This window comes from Terrapene carolina, unplaced genomic scaffold (genome assembly GCF_002925995.2).
Source record: "Terrapene carolina triunguis isolate 2854851 unplaced genomic scaffold, T_m_triunguis-2.0 Scaffold58, whole genome shotgun sequence".
Classification (NCBI taxonomy): domain Eukaryota; kingdom Metazoa; phylum Chordata; order Testudines; family Emydidae; genus Terrapene; species Terrapene triunguis.
Window position 1 is genome coordinate 86945783 of NW_020664409.1, and position 20350 is coordinate 86966132.

A 20350-nucleotide genomic window follows, 5' to 3' on the forward strand; every position below is an offset into this window, starting at 1 on the left:
CGTGCCGAATGTTGCCGACCCCTGCTCTACCTAATTCTTACAGTGCACTCTTCAGCAATAGATCTCAAAGCACTTTACAAAGGAGAGAAGCATCATTCCCATTTTACAAATATGAGGAAAAATGATTCCTTAACTTGAGGTACTGTGACAAATCTTGCAGTTCAGTATCTAAATATTTAGCCCTACTTTTATGTTGACACCCATGTTTTTATGGAGGCATTAAGCCTTTTTATCATCTTTCCTTTAAGAATTTCCACTGAAATATACCTCAAAATGATAGTGCGGCCATCAGAATCACTTCATTTTTGATGCTGTGATATCACATCTGTTTCACCTTCCTGAGGTGTTACTGAAAAATGTTGTTATCATTTGACATTACACTCATGTATAACAAATTTGCAACCAAGCCAGAAACAGCAGATGCAGTTATTTTACAGCTGTCTCTCTCCAGTCTTGTTTAAGTTTATCATTGCCAATATTTTAAAAAAAAAAAAAAAAAAAAAAAAAGCAGCAATGACTCTTTCGTGGTTGTTGCTTTAAAGGGAATACAAAGTATGGAGGTTTTGAGGTGTGAAATAGGAATCTCCCAGTGTCCTCACAGTTCCCAGCCATTTAATCAATTATCCATTTAGCAGTCTCATTACAAAAAAAAAAAAATACTTTTCAGGTTTTAAGCCATTAGTGTGCACATCACACATTAAACTATTTTAATGCAGGCCACTTTCAAAAGTTTCTCAGCAATTTATTGTGGCTTCCTGACTTTAGAAATTTGTAGTGCATAAGAGTAGGAAACTTCAAGGGCACATCCATGTTTAAATTCTTGAAGATAATGATTTTGGTAGGTTGATTTTAAATAAAATTGTCTTCTTATGCTTGAAGAGTTCAATTTCACTGCCAATAGCATCATTATGTTTAGCTTGCTGATGGGATTGCAATTTTCTTGGTTTTGCATTAATAAGATTTTTCAGCACATGGTATGCTCTGCAGCTTCAATTTGTCATCATGCCTCTAAATAATCTTAAATTACAAATAATCAGTAAGTAGAGACTCTAACACAGAGTTTGTGTATACACTTCACTGCTTATTTTTTGGCCAGGAAAAGTGCAACTCCTCTTTTCTACTGCAGATTTTTAAAATTATGATTCTCTTTTCTTTTATTGCATCTATTTATTTTGATTCTTACATGGAGACAGAGCCAAGCGTTATCTGCATATTGGAGACATCTGAGCCCATACTTCCTTATTTCCTTCAGTGTACCATATATACTTTGAATAGGACAAGGACAGTTTGCAAGGCTGAACCCTGTGGTACCTCATATGAAAGAATCATCAAGGCAACAGCCCTCTCTATGTCCTTCCAGCAAGAAAGAAATTAAGTGCTCACGAATTACTCTGTCCTACCCATTCAGGGACAAGAACTGTGTATGCAACACTTTGTGATCAATGATATCAAAGGCAGCTGACATACTTAAGACTCAACAAGAAGTCTCTTGGGATTCTCAGCCATCGCCAGCAGGAGGCAGGAAGTTAACCAATAAAGCGAGTGCAGTCTCACTATTTATTGGGCTGACAGGGAAATAGCCACCCCTGGAATCCTGGCTGGAGGAGGGCCATGCCTTCTGGCACCGCTGCCTTGTCCCTTTCCTCTGCCCCAAGCATAAGGATCATTCCAGGAGCGTAGGAGAGTGGAGCAGAGATCCACCTCCCCATGCCACCCATTGCCAATTAATGGGGTGAAGAATGAGCCAATTGGCTCCAGTGAAACTCACCCACCCTCCTCTGTTTCAGCATTCCTGGCCACAGAGCAGCCACTGTTGCTGAGATCTACTCTGCCTGCCCCCCGACCCTTCCTAAGTAAAATACTTTGCACTTATCTTTACTGAATTTCATTTTGTTGAATCCAGACCAATTCTCCAATTTTAATTCTCATGCTGTCCTGTCCTCCAAAGTGCTAGCAACCCATCTTAGCTTGGTGTCATCTACAAATGTCATAAGCACACTCTCCACTCAATAATCCAAGTCATTAATAAAGGACTAAGCCTTGTAGGACATCACTAAATGTACTCTCCCAGTCTGACAGTGACCCATTGCTAACTACTTCTTGAGTATGGTCTTTCAAGCAGTTGTACACCCATATTAGTGAGTTCATCAAGATCACATTTCCCTAGTTTTCTGAGAAAACACTAGAGAAAGTGTAGTGGGGTGCAGTCACCTCTCACGAGCAGCCCCTGGTCGAGTGCATGCAGGCCTGCACTTTCTCTCCCTGTAGCCCTGCTTGGGCTGAGGTCCTTAATTAGTCCCATAGTCTCTCAATGGTCTCAGCCCTGGTATCGTGCCCTACTGCAGGGTTTCTCCATGGAGGCAATGTCCTCATCCTCTCTGGATGTTTCAGGTCCCAGCTCTCATGCTGGGCCACTAAAGAATTCAGTTCCCTTTCTAGGGTGCCTCAACATTCAGGCCACAAACCCAGTGGCTAATGGGGAGTAAAGGGGACCCACGCTCAGCCCAGGGACTCTGTAGATACTAGCCATCTGCCATGTCCCTTTATCTAAGCCGCATTGTTGCTCTAATTCCCTGGGCCACTTCTCTGCAGCCCCATACCTTCTTCGCCTTTCATTAGGAGAAGGCCATCAGATGAGCCCAGCAACCAGCCCACAGCTCCTTCTCACTCCCCCCAGCTTCTGCCAGGACTGCCCTGTCAGAGGTCTTGTAGCTCCCTCAGCCAGCCATACATTCTCCATGCTCCCCAATTTCCAGCAAGAAACTGATCTCATTCTCTTCTTATGCTAGCCTGCTGGGCCCTGATTGGCTGCTCCCTGCACCCCCTTTCTGATTGGCTGTGTCCCACACAGCCACTCTAGGCAGCTTGGAGACCCTCTCAACTGCCCTTTTCTGGGGCAGAGGATGGCAGGGCTATGAGATCTCCAGCAGGGCCCTCAGAGGGTCTGGTACATGCTGTCACAGAAAGTCATGTGGGACTGTGTTGAAAATGTGACTAAAAATCAAGATATATCACATCTACTACTTCCTCTCTATCCACCAGGCCAGTAATCCTGTCAAAGAATGCTTAATAATTTGGGGGACTCAGACCCATCGCCCTTTAAATAATAAAGCTAACACTGTTGAAAATAAAATTTAAAAAGAATCAAAAAATCTCATACTGATGGAGGCTGTTTTCTTTTTCAGTTATTACCCTGCCTTCTTCCCCCCAAGTTAAAATGATTCGCTGATAATTATCTCTAACTGGAACGATGCAATCATCCCTGACCTTCACAGAAACATATTGCTGAGTGATATTATGGAGAATATGTTAGACAATCTACAGCAATTGCACATTTGATACCCACAGACACCAGTTAAAATTCTGACAAGAACAACCTAACTGACAGCTGTAGGATAATGTGGTGCGGATCTAATCACAGATATTCCGGGAAAGTATCATCCCTAAGGATAACTATGTTTATTACTGATATAAAACAATTTTATAATGTTAACTTTTTTCTCTGTTCTAGCTAGCTTGCTAGAAAACACACACACACACACACACACACACATACATACATACACACACACACCTTTCTGCTATGACTGCTTCTGGTACATTTTGTTGCTGCCCAGGAAGTTGACCAGTTTCAGAACTGTCAATAACATCACAGTGCACAGAGCATCTGGCAGGGGTATTGAAGAGCAATTTAGCATCTTTAGGAATAAGTTGATCATTTTTGTGACCTTTTAACCATTCAACATTACTATAGGGTGTGAGGTTTATCCTAAAATTTAGATCACAAAGGTATCTTCTATTGAGTGATATACAATAAGCCTGGGTAGATGAGGAGGTAAAAATCAGAGTTCAAAATCCTTCCCTTCATGAATTAGAACTACTAGTAACTGGAATCTCTCTTTTAAATAAAAAATAAAAAATGAAAAATCATCATCAGTATATCGTTTATCTGTCTTCAGTATTTTGTGGTCATTTTATAATGGATAGTTGTCACTGCTGCTGTAGAAATCAGTTTTTATTTGAAATGATTTTTTTATAGTATATAAAATCCATTTAAAATGAAGCCAGCCCATGTAATAAGCACTACACATCTTTGTTGTAATCTATTTTGATATTGTACAGTAGGACCTCAGAGTTACAAACACCTCGGGAATGGAGGTTGTTTGTATCTGATATATTTATAACTGTGAATAAAATGTTTTGGTTTTCTTTCAAAAGTTTACAACTCAACCTTGACTTAATATAGCTTTGAAACTTTATTGTGCAGAAGAAAAATGCTGCTTTCCCTTTTTTATAGTAGTTTATGTTAAACACAGTACTGTATTTGCTTTTTTTTTCTTTTTTCTTTTTTTGTTTGTTTGTCTCTGCTGCTGCCTGATTGCGTACTTCTGGTTACAAATGAGGTGTGTGGTTGACTGGTCATTTTGTAACTCTGGTGTTCTTAAATCTGAGGTTCTATTGTACATTATTTCCTAAATTAGATAAAATGTAGAAAAAGAATATTTTAGCACAAAATTTTTATGCAGAACTTATTTCAGAGAACAACATTGTGTCCATGGTTTCTATTTTTTTGGTGTGCATGTGCAGGGTGGTGGTGGGATTGTCTACATCTCTTGCGAAAATAAACACACTAAAGATTGGGAGGCATTCAGATAGTATGGCAATGGGAGCCATACAAATACTGTAACAGGGTCAGGCCAGATGGCTACAGGAGAGTGATTGAAGGTAGATATATTAGCCCCAGATTAAGCAGGTCCCTTTTCCCTGAGTAAGATAATGGGCTGTTCCAGAACGATCAGGAAGTTGCTGGAACCAATTGAGGCAGGCTAATTAGTACACCTGGAGCCAATTAAGAAGCTACCAGAATCAATTAGGACAGGCAGGCTAATCAGGGCACCTGGTTTTAAAAAGGACCTCACTTCAGTTAGTGAGGTGTGTGTGAGGAGCTGAGAGCAAGAGGCATAAGATGCTGAGAGTGAGTAGGCGTACTGCTGGAGGACTGCAAACTACAAGCGTTACCAGACATCAGGAAGAAGGTCCTGTGGTGAGGATAAAGAAGGTGTTGGGAGGAGGCCATGGGGAAGTAGCCCAGGGAGTTGTAGCTGTCACCCAGCTGTTGCAAGAGATGGCCAGTGATGAGGTTAGCAAGTGAACGGCAAGTTTGTGCCACTAACAAAAGGAGCCAAACTGAGGACTGCCATGAACTCTGAGGCGAGCAAATCAGACAGAAAGCGTAGAACCCACCAAGGCAGAGGAGGAACTTTGTCACAACACCTAAGATAGATAGTCTGTACCCATTATTTTTGTTCTTTTTAAAAGATTCACTTGGTTCTTTAAATGATCTTTTGACTATGATCAAGCATAAAATCTCTCTAGAGAATGATATCCTGCCTTTAAAGCATACTTGATTCAAGCAGACTTGAGATGTAGTTCTGTCGTTAGCTACTACAATCTGATTTGTCAGACCAAATGTCTCTTTAAAATTCAGTTGTCTTTAGAATCTGCCCTCATATTTAGAGATGTTTTGAACAGTTTGAAATCTTCTGTGTCTCTACAGATATATGGGTAGACAGATATGTTCTGTAACTGCCCTGTTATGTATGACTCACATAGCAAGAAACACTGTCTCCATCCAATGCAGTAGTAACATAATTTAATTTATGTCCAAGAACAATAGTTCTTGGCTGTAGTAGGGAATGACCAAGTTGGTTTTTAGTATCATTATAGGAATCCATTATAAATACACAGATTAAAATCATGCAAAACAGTACACAAAGCACTCCTCAGTTTTAGATGTGGTACACTAGGTCTTAAGGTCTGAAATCACCATCCTAGAACAAGATTTCATGTCAAGTCTATCATAATGTGACATCTGATTAACTGAAGTAGCAATGAAATGATGAAATTAAGATGTTACTACACAGTACCACTGAATGGTTACTGGCATGGGAGAGACATGGAAAAGTCTTCATACGAGAAAAAGTCAGTACTGTTTAATGAGAGCAGAGACTAATAAAACAATGTTACAGAGGAATACCATTCAGTATTTTCTATAGAGAGATTAAATTGGTAAACAATCTCATAGTGTAAGAACAATGGGCCTTTCAATTAAATTGAGAGATACATTTATAATCTAATTATATTTTTAAATGCACTACAAACTTGGGAACTCATTGAAACAAAATTGCTCAAGGCAAATTTCTCAGTAGGATTTAGAAAATGTTGAGACATCTATAGGTAAATGGTCACATAGAAAGAATAATAAAATAACATCTATAAACCCTCATAGTTCAAGGATAGAAAGAAAATGCCTCTATGAACCAGTTATTCTATTATTGTCAAAGATGGCATTTGTGGAGGTAAAAACAAAGCTATAGAATTGGACAGAGATTATAAAAATATATTTCTATAAAAATGTCATTGTGCTGCTATAGAAACTATTCTAAACACCTATAGCATTTAATTTAAAAAATACCTTCCTATAGGTTCTTTAAAATTTCTTAAATAATATAAAATGTTGAGGTAACATTTTCTAATTATTCTATAGGATACTTTAAAACCTATAGAAAGAGTATAATTTTCTATTATTTTCCATAAAAGGATATGGAAGAGGAGGGGTTCTTGGGTTCCTGCACCTTCCTTTTGTAGATAGTTAGTTCATTTTATCATCCATTTATCATTGTACTGTCTGATGTTATGGTCAGTTTATATGATATTTCATATACAATCAATGTATGCTAAGTAAATCTAGGTTGTAGGATTATAAAAGAATAGGATAAGTATTTAGGATTGATGAGTGTGTAGTAGGTATATAGGTAAAGCATGGCTGAAATGCAAAGCCTACAAGCTGACCAAAATAGGCCATAGCCTTAAGAATGCTTGACATGAGTGGGTGACCTAGGAATAACCCTCTGCCAGCAAAGTGACAAGGTTACAGCATAAGATGTGCCAATAGTTGATGTTATGGAAAAATGGATTTCAATAGATAGCAATGCGTTGTCCAAGACCACGAGACACCGGATTGAGTATCTGTCTTAACTGCACAATATATGTCATATGTAAATGCTAATAAAAATAACAGGAGCTACGAACAACCTATGAAAAACAGGACACTCCAATATTCATAGGGTATGAAAATATGGATAAGGAAAAGTTGACACCTTTATGCATATGGTATTAGCTGTGATCAGAATAACAATATAAAAGACAGTTCCATGGTTGGGTAATAGTGGGAAGACCCAAGGGATGACATCACAGGAAACCCCAGCAGGACTCATCCCTCCGGTGATGATAGTCTATTGAGAGGGTCATTGGATGCTAGAATATCATTGAGAATGAGAGCATGAATACAGTTATAATTATTGCATGGGTTTGTATAGGATTTCTATATGCATGGGTAATTGTAACTTTACTTATTGCTTTAATAAAATTTTTAATACAGATAAGACTTTGTATTTGTGATTGAGTCTATAGTCATTATCCTTGGATTTCCTTTGTCCCTAGAGTCTCCGAATTTGAGAAAAGCACCAGAGACAAGTTCACTCTGTTGAGCTTGAAACCGTAGCAACTACAGCCGAATCCATGATTGTGTAAGACAACATCCCTAAAATGTACTTTAAATCAAATAAAAGGCTACACTTTGAATCATCTGGCATTGGTCACTATTGGACATGGTATTGTGAACTAGATGGAACCTAGTCTAATCTAAAATCAGATTGTATGCACTTTGGGGCATTAATAATGCCTTCTTGTATATTTGAATACAAGGCCCCAATCTTGATTGAGATCTTGGGAACTATCATAAATATAAAGGGAAGGGTAACAACCTTTATGTATGCAGTAACATAAAATCCCTCCTGGCCAGAGGTACAGAATCACCTTACCTGTAAGGGGTTAATCAGTTAAATTAACCTAGTTGCACCTGACCAGAAGGACCAATGGGGAAAGAACATACTTTCAAATCTGGTGGCGGTGGGAGGGGGTGGGAGGAGAAGGTTTTGTTTGTGCTCTTTTTGTTTGTTCCCTCTCAGGACAAAGAGAGAGACTAAGCAGATAAACCAGCTCCTAAAAAGATCCTGAAACGATACATTTAAAATTACAGAAATTGTAAGTAATAGCAAGGGAATGCGTTAGATTATCTTTTGTTTTAGCTTGTGAATTTTCCCTATGCTAAGAGGGAGGTTTATTCCTGTTTTTATAACTTTGAATTTGAGCCTAGAGGAGAATCCTCTGTATTTTAAATATTTTTATTACCCTGTAAAATTACCTTCCATCCTGATTTTTACAGAGGTGCTTCTTTTACTTTTTTCTTTATAATAAAGTTATTCTTTTAAGAACCTGATTGATTTTAGTGTCCTAAAGATAAAGGGTCTGGTCTGGTATATTATTCTCAAGCCTCCCCAGGAAAGGGGGTGAAGGGAATTGGGGGGATATTTTGGGGAAATAGGAACTCCAAGTGGTCCTTTTCCTGAATCTTTATCTAAATCACCTGGTGGTGGCAGCAATACCAACCAAGAACAAGAAAGGATTTGTGCCTTGGGGAAGTTTTTAACCTGAGCTGGTACTTATAAGCTTAGGGGGTCTTTCATGTGGGTCCCCACATCTGTACCCCAGAGTTCAGAGTGGAGAGGGAACCCTGACATGGTGGCAGCACGGTGGGATCATTTTAAACCAGAAGCACAGTCCTCAGGATTTCAAAAGGACACCGTTTTTCCTTTTGGCTGCTTGAAAAACACGGAGGTTTGTTTTTAAAAGGACACTTTTTTTTAAGCTGAGAGCAGCCTGAGGGCAGAGTAGTTATGTTCCTGCAAGGGAATTCACAAGCTTTTTTTTTTTTTTTTTCTTTCTAGCTCTCGGATTAGGCTAGGCTAAGCTCAGGAAGGCTAGGATGATAGAAAGTGAGGTCCAGAAAAAAATGGAATTAGCCAGATTGGAAGCTGAGGAAAGAAAGAAGGAACATGAAAGACAACTGGAATTCAAATGAATGGAGATTGATGCACAAGTGGCCAGATAAAAAGCTGCTAGGGAGGAGAGAGAAAGAGAGAGGCAGCATGAACTGGAGGAGAAGGAAAGAGAGGCAGCATGCTCAGAAGGAGAGGGAAAGAGAGATGAAGCATGACCTGGAGGTGATGGAGTGGAAACGACGGAACCCTTCAGCAGCTGGCTCCACCTCCCCAAAAATCCACAAATGGGCGTGACTAAGTTACAGTATAATGAATCCAGTGATATTGCTGAATATTTCATCACCTTTGAGAGACTGTGCATCCTCCATACAATTCCTGAAGATCAAAAGATGACCACATTGACTGGAAGAGCTCTGGACATATTCAACAAGATGCCTATTGAGGATGCTTCTGACTATGGTAAATTTAAGGATTTGGTTTTAAAACAATTTCAAATTACACCTGAAACTTACGGAGTAAAATTTAGAGCCCTTAAGAGAGGGGCTGGACTAAGTAATGTGACTTATGTAAACCTGATGAAGGATCTGTTAGATAAATGGGTCAAAGGAAGGAGTGTAACTAACTTTGAAGGGATGTGTGATTTGGTTGTACAGGAGCCGTTCCTGATTGTGACCAATGATAATGTCAAACAGTGTTTATGGGATAAGAAAATGGACTCAGCAGAAAGTCTTGCTTCTTATGCTGATCAATACAAGCAGTCCCAGACTGCCAGAGAGGCAGGGCAAATTGGAATAAAATGGGTGGATGTAGCAGAGAGGAACAACCCCGGTCGCAGTTTGGGCGGATACCAGAAGGGACACCCCGAGACCACACCATACCACCGGGGGCAGTCCAAGGCCCCACCTACACCCCAAGGAAAACCCCAGACACCTTATCATCCCACCACACCATTCTCCAGCAACTCTCCTCGCCCCAGTGACCAGTCAGCTGGGCGATGTTTTAAATGTAACGAGCTGGGGCATGTAAAGGCCAACTGCCCCAAGAACCCCAACATATTACAGTTCATTGCACCAGGGTCACACCAAAGGTCTTCAGACCCAGATACCTCCCAGATACCCTCAGAGCGAAGAGAAACTGTGAGTGTGGGTGGCAAGAAGGTTATCTCATGGAGGGACACTGGAGCACAGGTGTCAGCTATCCACCAATCCTTAGTGAACCCCAAATCCATCAACACAGAGGCCCAAGTGATGATTCAACCCTTCAAGTCAAACTCTTTTTACTTGCCTACAGCCAAGCTGCCTGTCCAGTACAAGGGCTGGTCAGGAATGTGGACGTTTGCAGTCTATGATGATTATCCCATTCCCATGCTGCTGGGGGAAGACTTGGCCAACCATGTGAAACTAGCCAAGAGGGTGGGAATGGTCACCTGCAGCCAGGCTAAGCAAGCCTTCACGTCTAGCTCTGTTCCTGAGCTTTCTACAAGGGCCCAGTCTGTGTTACCAGAGACCCAGACTGACGTGGTAGAACTGGACCCCATGCCAACATCTGCGACTACAGTAGTGCATCCAGTCACAGAGACCCAGCCAGAATCAGTCCCAGAACCATTACTGGTGGAGCAACCAGCACCAGAACCATTTCCAGCACTGAAGCCAGCGCTTGCAACTCGTCTGCAACTCCAACACCAGAGGGCACCACCTAGCCTGCACTAGCAGCAGCAGCTAAACCTGCACAAGAAGCTCAACCGGAGCCTGAAATACAACCTAGTGCACCAGCGGAAAGCAGTTCACAGACAACAGAAACAGCCCCATCACCTAAATCGCTTCCAGAGGGACCAAGCCCAAATCCACAATCCAGTGAGCAACTGATGTCTCCAGCATCAAGGGAATAGTTCCAGGCAGAGCAGGAAGCAGATGAAAGCCTCTATTCTATTTTTTGGCCCTTTAAAAAAAAATCCACAGTTTCAAACTGAAATTTAGTTTCTGTCACATTCAGATTCATGTAAGTGATATTGTCAAAAACAAAAAAGGCAGCTGTCCTTTAGGTTTCCCAGGCACAAATAATTAATTTATTACCAACCCTTTGTCATTCTGCAGATAATAATGGATCAGCTCTGTGCAAACACTATTGTATCTGTTGCACAGGTGTTCAATTTCTATTTGCTTGCCTGCCAGAAGTCAGATTTATAGAAGAGATAGATCACTCAGAAATGTTCGTTAGAGGCTAAGAGACAAACAGGCAGAGAAAGGGGTGGTAGGTGTGGGGGGAGGAAGTCTAATCAATCAGATGTGAATATATTTATTTGTTTCATCCCCTAAAATGTAAATATGAGGAAGGAATGTTTCAACTGGAAAATATTTCAGTATTTATTTAAAATTAGCTAATTGTTTGTGTTAAGCAAGCAAATTTTGTCTGTAACAATGTCATCAATTACACTGAAGATGTGTACTGTGTACATCAGGGGTCGGCAGCCTTTCAGAAGTGGTGTGCCGAATCTTCATTTATTCACTCTAATTTAAGGTTTCGCGTGCCAGTAATACATTTTAACCTTTTTAGAAGGTCTCTTTCTATAAGTCTATAATATATAAGTAAACTATTGTTGTGTGTAAAGTAAATAAGGGTTTTTAAATGTTTAAGAAGCTTCGTTTAAAATTAAATTAAATTCAGAGCCCCCCAGACCAGTGGCCAGGACCCGGGCAGTGTGCGTGCCACTGAAAACCAGATTGCGTGCCGCCTTCGGCACGCATGCCAGAGGTTGCCTACCCCCGGTGTACATGATGGATGAGTGAATAAGGCCCTGACAACATTCAAGTGCTTATCTGTACACCCTGTGAACAGTCCCCATGAAGTAAGTGTAACTATTCATGTGCCTAACATTAATCACATGCATAAGTATTTGTAGTACTGGGAACTAACTATTTTTGCCAGAGTTTTCTACATTCAATCACAACTCACTCGGAAATAAATATGTTAATCAAATGTCACACTTTTCAGCTTGTTAGATTTTTGAATTTTTGGTGGTTGTGTTTGTTTTTGTCACCCTCTATCATGGATCAGACATATTTAAAAAAAAAAACATTTTAATTTGTTCAGGCTCATCTCCACACAATAAAAACCTGTCATATTGCCAAAAGTTATCATAGAATCATAGAATATCAGGGTTGGAAGGGAGCTCAGGAGGTCATCTAGTCCAACCCCCTGCTCAAAGCAGGACCAACTCCCAACTAAATCATCCCAGCCAGGGCTTTGTCAAGGCTGACCTTAAAAACCTCTAAGGAAGGAGATTCCACCACCTCCCTAGGTAACCCATTCCAGTGCTTCACCACCCTCCTAGTGAAAACGTTTATCCTAATATCCAACCTAAACCTCCCCAACTGCAACTTGAGACCATTACTCCTTGTTCTGTCATCAGGTACCACTGAGAACAGTCTAGATCCATCTTCTTTGGAACCCCCTTTCAGGTAGTTGAAAGCAGCTATCAAATCCCCCCTCATTCTTCTCTTCTGCAGACTAAACAATCCCAGTTCCCTCAGCCTCTCCTCATAAGTCAGCCCCCTAATAATTTTTGTTGCCCTCCACTGGACTCTTTCCAATTTTTCCACATCCTTCTTGTAGTGTGGGGCCCAAAACTGGACACAGTACTCCAGATGAGGCCTCACCAACGTCGAATAGAGGGGAACGATCACGTCCCTCGATCTGCTGGCAATGCCCCTTCTTATACAGCCCAGAATTCCATTAGCCTTCTTGGCAACAAGGGCACACTGTTGACTCATATCCAGCTTCTCGTCCACTGTAACCCCTACGTCCTTTTCTGCAGAACTGTTTCCTAGCCATTTGGTCCCTAGTCTGTAACAGTGCATGGGATTCTTCCATCCTAAGTGCAGGACTCTGCACTTGTCCTTGTTGAACCTCATCAGGTTTCTTTTGGTCCAATCCTCTAATTTGTCTAGGTCTCTCTGTATCCTGTCCCAACCCTCCAGCGTATCTACCACTGCTCCCAGTTTAGTGTCATCTGCAAACTTGCTGAGAGTGCAGTCCACACCATCCTCCAGATCATTAATGAAGATATTGAACAAAACCGGCCCCAGGACCGACCTCTGGGGCACTCCACTTGAAACCAGCTGCCAACTAGACATGGAGCCATTGATCACTACCCGTTGAGCCCGACGATCTAGCCAGCTTTCTATCCACCTTATAGTCCATTCATCCAGCCCATACTTCTTTAACTTGCTGGCAAGAATACGGTGGGAGACTGTATCAAAAGCTTTGCTAAAGTCAAGGAATAACACATCCACTGTTTTCCCCTCATCCATAGACCCAGTTATCTAAGGTGGCCATGCAGAAAATAATACTTGGTAAGCAAAATTAAATAGGTAACAAACATCAACGGGGTAACATCTGCATTTAAATAAAGATGATCCTTCTAAGAGTCATGAGACTACTAGGATATTATTATATATAAATAAAAGCTTTCAGATATTCTTTCTGTCTCTGCTTGCCCAAATCCGAACAAGTTTGAGATGGTTCCAGCTACACTAAAGCCATAATATGTGTTTAAATTTTCACCATTTCGGTAGCATGTACAGATTTTGTTGTTGTTAAATTCCCTTTTATAATGTTAATAGTTTCTGCTTCCCTACTCTATTTCTAAGGATCCATGTGTACATGCCTGCCTTCTGACCATTTCTTCACTTTCAGCTTTGTAGCTGCTGTAACTAGTACAGTTAGGGTGACCAGATAGCAAGTGTGAAAAATCGGGACAGGGGGTGGGAGGTAAAAGGAGCCATATAAAAAAAGCCCCAAATATCAGGACTGTCCCTATAAAATCGGGACATCTGGTCACCCTAAGTACAGTAGAACCTCCTCCCAGTGGGGTTGTGTGTGAAAACAGCATGCCTCTGGGAGGGAAATAAAAAACAGCGGGGGAGGGGGGAAGGGTGAAAGCAGCACACCCCAGTGCTGCTCCTGCTCTGCTGGCTCCAGCTGCCTTGGGCTGGCAGCCCCAGTGTCTTGCTGTAAGTGTCTGCCCCGCACGTGGGGGTGGGGGTGGGGGTGGGGACATGCAGCCCAGCTGTGCATACCTTTAGGATGCAATACAGGCACAGTACAGTATTTGTTTTTGTTGTTGTTTTTTTTTAAGTCTCTGCTGCTGCCTGATTGGTTACTTCAAGTTTCACATGGTGTCCAGTTGATCAGTCAGTCTGTAACTCTGGTGTTCGTATCTTTGAAGTCCTACTGTAATATCGTCTTGCGGGGCTTGGAAAAATATTTGCACAGGCACTTCCCGCCTGAACAGCACATCATTTAACATGAGACAGGAAGTGCAACAGACCAGCAATAAAGTGTGGTCAAATGTCCAAAGTATATTAACTAAAAAGAGAAAAATACATACTTTTCCTCTATTCCATTTGAGTTACAGTAATTGTTGCTGTTATTTGTAAACTATGCATACAGGTTTTTTCCCCATATAAATTTGATTTTCAAATTGACCGTGTGACCCTTTAACAATAGGAGAGGTAAACTAGCTTCAACAGTTTGAGTTTACATTTCACATAAACAGCAATGTAGTAATCTTAAAAAATAAAATGCCTGCTACTATATTATAAAACACTAGACAAAAATATATCTAAAGCAACAATGTTTTTTCAGAACCACAAGTTAAAATGCATTATTTTGAGTCACTAAAAGAAAAACTGCTGAATCGAGTTTCTTCATGAAAAAATCTTCAAGAAATTGTGGTAATTATTTAAAACAGTGAATATTTATATTTACTGTCATTGATTAAGTCTGGTTAATTTATCCTTTAATTTTATTAATCATTACTGGCAAGTAGAATGGCAAGTTATCATTGAAAATGTTAACTTTCTTTGCAGGTAAAATGGTTCAATCTTTGGAGCCGGATTGTATTCAGCCCTGCACAGTTGCACAAAGAGTAAACAAGGAGATTTCCGCCTTCTTACACCTTCACCGAGAATTAAAGGATAGTTACAGTCCTTTTATGCACAAGATATGTCTACACTGCAATGTAAGCCCACAGTTAGTAGAACTTGAGTCAGCTGACCTATTTTAGGGAATCCTGGGCTTCAGCATCTGCATTTTATTTTATCCCTATATTAAGACTCTTCTAATCCATGCTTGAACCTAGAGCTCTGGCATCCACACTGCAATGCACAGACCCAAGTCCAAGTAACCATATCCCAGAGCCCCTAGTGTGCCCCATCCCCCCCAAAATGTGGCTGCATTAGCCCTAGGACTGTGGTGCACAGTGAGAAAACTTTACTGCCCACCCTACAAGTTATCAGGAAGCAGCTCGCTTTGAAAAAGGCTTAATTGGTTCTCTCTCCATTGCAAACCCAGAAGACTGTCTCATACTGTGCTTGTATCATAGAATCATAGAAAATATGGTTGGAAGAGACCTCAAGAGGTCATCTAGTCCAACACCCTGCTCAAAGCAGAACCAACCCCAACTAAATCATCCTAGTCAGGGCTTTGTCAAGCTGGGCCTTAAAAACCTCTAAGGATGGAGAGACCACTTCCCTAGGTAACTCATTCCAGTGATTTTCCCTATATCCAAACTAGACCTCTCCCACTGCAACTTGAGACCATTGCTCCTTGTTCTGTCATCTGCCACCACTGAAAACAGCCTAACTCCATCCTCTTTGGAATCTCCCTCCAGGTATTTGAAGGCTGCTATCAAATCCCCCCTCACTCTTCTCTTCTGCAGACTAAATCAGCCCAGTTCCCTCAGCCTCTCTCATAAGTCATGTGCCACAGACCCCTAATAATTTCCGTTGCCCTCCGCTGGACTCTTTCCAATTTGTCCATATCCTTTCTGTTGTGGGGGGCCCAAAACTGGACACAGTACTCCAGATGTGGCCTCACCAGTGCCAAACAGAGGGGAATAATCACTTCCCTCGATCTGCTGACAATGCTCCTACTAATGCAGCCCAATATGCTGTTAGCCTTCTTGGCAACAAGGGCACTTGTTGACTCACTGTTGACTCATACCCAACTTCTTGTCCACTGTAATCCCCAGGTCCTTTTCTGCAGAACTCCCACTTAGCCAGTTGGTGCCCAGCCTGTAGCAGTGCATGGGATACTTCCGTCCTAAGTGCAGGACTTTGCACTTGTCCTTGTTGAATCTCATCAGATTTCTTTTGGCCTACTCCTCCAATTTGTCTAGGTCACTGTGGACCCTATCCCTACCCTCCAGAGTATCTACCTTTCCCCCCAGGTTAGTGTCATCTGTGAACTTGCTGAGGGTGTAATCCATCCCATCATCCAGATCATTAATGATTATTGTAGATTGATGATCGGAAGAAAATGGGTTATCACTGACCTGAGCTGCTGCCATTAGCAAAAAGGGGGAGAGAGTGTCTTCCAGTTTTTAATAGAGTGGATTTCAGATTGCTGGGATAGAGAGGACTAAGGAAGTTGTCCTATGGAATTGTGGGATACTTCCAGCTGACTCCTAAGACCTGAGTCAAGTGGGGCTGTGTCTACACTGCAAAGCAATAGGTCTCAGACCCTGTGTCACGACTTAACTCAAGCTTGGACCCTCCATCCCTGCAGGGTCCTGAGACCCTGCGTCCAAGCCTTGGGTTTGTGCAATTGCAGTGTAGATACAAGGGGCATAGGCTTGAGCCCTGGCTCAAACTCAGGTTTATATTGTAGTCTAGATATACCCAAAAACTACATGAGAGAAATGACCACAGCAGCCCTAGCCTTTTCAAAGGGAGCGGGGTAATCACCCGACCACTACATACTAACCAACAGAACTGAACAGATGCAGAGGGAACTTGTTCCTGTGATATATAGAGAATGAAGTCTTACTTCAGTATCAGGGAGGCTGGTTGAAGATATATTTAAATATGGAGCTGTAAAATATCTATTCATGTTTCTCCAATCTACTAGACTTCTTTGAAAGTGTCAATAAATAGAGTATGAAGGAAAATCAGTTATTATAATTTATTTTTACTTACAAAAAGCCTTTGATCAAGTTTCTGGCAAGTAGTGCTATCCTGCATTGGAATAAATGTGGAGGGGGGAGGGGAAACAGTGGGAAATCCCAAGATTCTGAACTGAGGTAGGTGTTATCTACGGAGTATTTAATATATTTATTAGATGAAAGACTGTGTTGTAGTACTGATATAATTTGTAAACTGTGAAAAAAAGCCAAACATGTCTGAGAACTTAAAAGCTGGACAGTAAAGACCAAGAATTCCAGTGATGATTGAACCTGGTGATATTCTAAACAAAAAGATGCGTGTAACTACATCACTTCACACTGACTCAACATTGTAGGCTCACCGACAGGGTGATGCTTCTGGAATCTTGTAGAGAGTAATGAAATCAAAAAAGGGTGGACACATTGAGATGACAAAATTTGCAGATGAGACCATATAGTTTAAGTTAGTCAAGACTAAAGAAGACTGAGGAACACTGGAGGGACTTGACACAGCCAGGTGGTTGGGGATCATTAAAACACAATCTTGAAAAATGCACATTGGATGGAGTAATTTGAAGTATTCATACACATTAATGGATTCTAAGGAATCAATGCAGGAATAAGATCTGGGAATCACTGTGGAGAGCTCACTGAAAAGATTAGGACTATTTAGATTACAGATAAGACACATAATAGGACCAAGACACAGATTTATTTAAAAAAAAAATGAAAAGTACAGAGAAAATCATTTGGAGCTCATGTTTATCCTCTCTCATGATACAAGAAAAAGGGACAGACAACTAAATTAAAAAGGTAACATATTTAAAGCTGATAAAAGGAAGGAGCTTATAAACATAACATAACCAACCTTTGGAAGTCAGTGCCAGAAGATATCAAAGAGACTAAGAGCTCAGAAGGATTCAAAAAGGGATTAGTCTTTTACATGGATAATGAAAACATTCACAGTTTCATTTTTGTTTAATAAGGAATATAAAATCTCATTCCTCAGGACATAGGACAACCATTAACTGCGTGAGGTTAGGAGAAACATTTGGTACAAGTCATTGTCAGCAACTTGACTAGATGAACAACCAGTCTAAAATGATATGGTGATCGCCACATTCCTGTGTCAGTACAGATTTGAGAATATTTTCTGGGGAGAATGACATTCAAATCTTTCTTCAGATGCATACTCCTTAATCTCATAAATAGACTCATTGACTTTAACAGGACTACTTGCTTGAGTAAGAATTATTCGCATGGATAATGGTTTGCTGGAAGAGGCCCTTGGTTTACTTAACATGTCTTGACTGGGAGATCTCTTTGCATTAGCAGAACAAGGTACAGAATCACATGGCCTTGTTATTACAGGGACATAAGATAAATTACAGTCTACTAGGGATTCCTCACCAAATAATTTCAAGTTTTCTGTATATAAATTTTTAAAAAAAGATAAACTGCCCAATATCAGAAGTGGTGACTTCATTCTGAGCAAACTAAAGAAACAGGATTAAAACTGTCACCCCCACACCTTGCAGCATAGGGTGACAAAGTGTATACTGTAAAATATCATGTTAACTGCAGTACAGAAGAAGCAAATATAGGATTGAGGGAAAGCTTATGGTTGGATTTTTCTTCCTTTAGTTTGTTCAAGAGCAATATTGTATTATCATAGTGTAGCTAAATATTAATTCCTTTCATGCTTTTGGTGCCAATATGAAACAAGTTAACCTACACTGTCACCAACACCACTGCGAGAAAAAAGTGTTTATTTTGTTTTTTTAGACAGCATAACTCCATCCCTATTTTGGTGTGCGAAGTGTTACAAGGTTTATAAATTAACATATTTAAGAAGAAATATTATAACATCTACAAAGCACCAGTCAATAAAAATCAGACATTAGTTACATGGTTATTTGCACACATTGTTATGGCTCTTTTAGAGTCTCATCAAAGTGTAAGGCTGAACAATTGCTAAGTTAATATGAATATATAAGCTGAAACACTTATGAAGAACTTTACTGTGCTGGAGCACATTTTTATAATTTCATAAATTAAAAAAAAAAAAAATTCTGCCTGCATTTTCCCCCCTGTACTTCAGCTATACTGTTCTGGAGTCAAGTGTAAATCTTCTACAACTAGCACAGACCACATTTAAGAACTTTTCTCCTAGCTCAAAATTTTGCTCTCCATTAGGAATATTCCATAAAAACTACTGATGAAACAAAGTAGATGTAAAATTATCTATAAGAACCAGAAAGGGATGCAAAACAACATAAACAATAAAGAACAAATGCCCAGATCCTCAAATTCCCATTGGGAGTTAGGTTCCAAAATATCTTTGAGGATCTGGGCCAAAAAAACCTAATCAGATACCAAACAAAGGAGAAACCCACTTTTTAATGTCTCTCACTTTTAACCCGAAATTCCTAGGAACAATCAGAAAGGGATTGTCAAAACCTAAGTAGAGCCTCTACTCAGGTTTATGGTTCAAATATTACAAAATATATTAATCTGGAAGAATTCTTGAACTGAAAACAAAATTGCTCATATAAAATAAGTTTCTTGTCACTTATGTCATTTACTCAAACACCAGGTCAAAGTTAAGGGATCGATCTGTTAATGTCCTAGAAGAAAACAGGTTTCAGAGTAGCAGCCGTGTTAGTCTGTATCCGCAAAAAGAACAGGAGTACTTGTGGCACCTTAGAGACTAACAAATTTATTAGAGCATAAGCTTTCGTGGGCTACAACCCAATCCGAAGAAGTGGGTTGTAGCCCATGAAAGCTTATGCTCTAATAAATTTGTTAGTCTCCAAGGTGCCACAAGTACTCCTGTTCTTTTTTAGAAGAAAACAGTTAGAAGAAAATAAACACAAAATAGTTTATCAACTGGCATCAACCACTACTAGACCAAGACGACATATAAAAACAAGCAAGCTTTTCCCAAAAGAGCATTGTCATAACTATAAAGGGAAGGGTAACAGCTCTCTGTGTACAGAGACTTCAAATCCTTTTACCTGTAAAGGGTTAAGAGGCTCGGGTAACCTGGCTGACACCTGACCCGAAGGACCAATAAGGGGGCAAGATACTTTCAAATCTTGGGGGGGAAAGGCTTTGGTGTGTGTCCTTTGTTTAAGGGGTGGTTCGCTCTTGGGACTGAGAGGGACCAGACATCAATCCAGGTTCTCCCCATCTTTCTAAACAAGTCTCTCCTATTTCAAACTTGTAAGTAAAAAGACAGGCAAGGCGTCTTAGATTTACTTTGTTTTCTCAACTTGTAAATGTACCTTTTACCAGAGTGTTTATCTTTGTTTTGCTGTACTTTGAACCTAAGACAGAGGGGGGTCCTCTGAGCTCTTTAAGTTTGATTACCCTGTAAAGTTATTTTCCATACTGATTTTACAGAGATGATTTTTACCTTTTTCTTTAATTAAAAGCCTTCTTTTTAAGAACCAGATTGATTTCTCCTTGTTTTAAGATCCAAGGGGGTTTGGATCTGTAT

General features: G+C 40.4%; 1 protein-coding gene across 1 annotated transcript in view; it reads right to left on the reverse strand.

Annotated features, from left to right (window-relative positions):
- CSMD3 (CUB and Sushi multiple domains 3) overlaps positions 1-20350 on the reverse strand; it is a 1099171-nt gene that overhangs the window by 623466 nt on the left and 455355 nt on the right. The window lies entirely within an intron of this gene.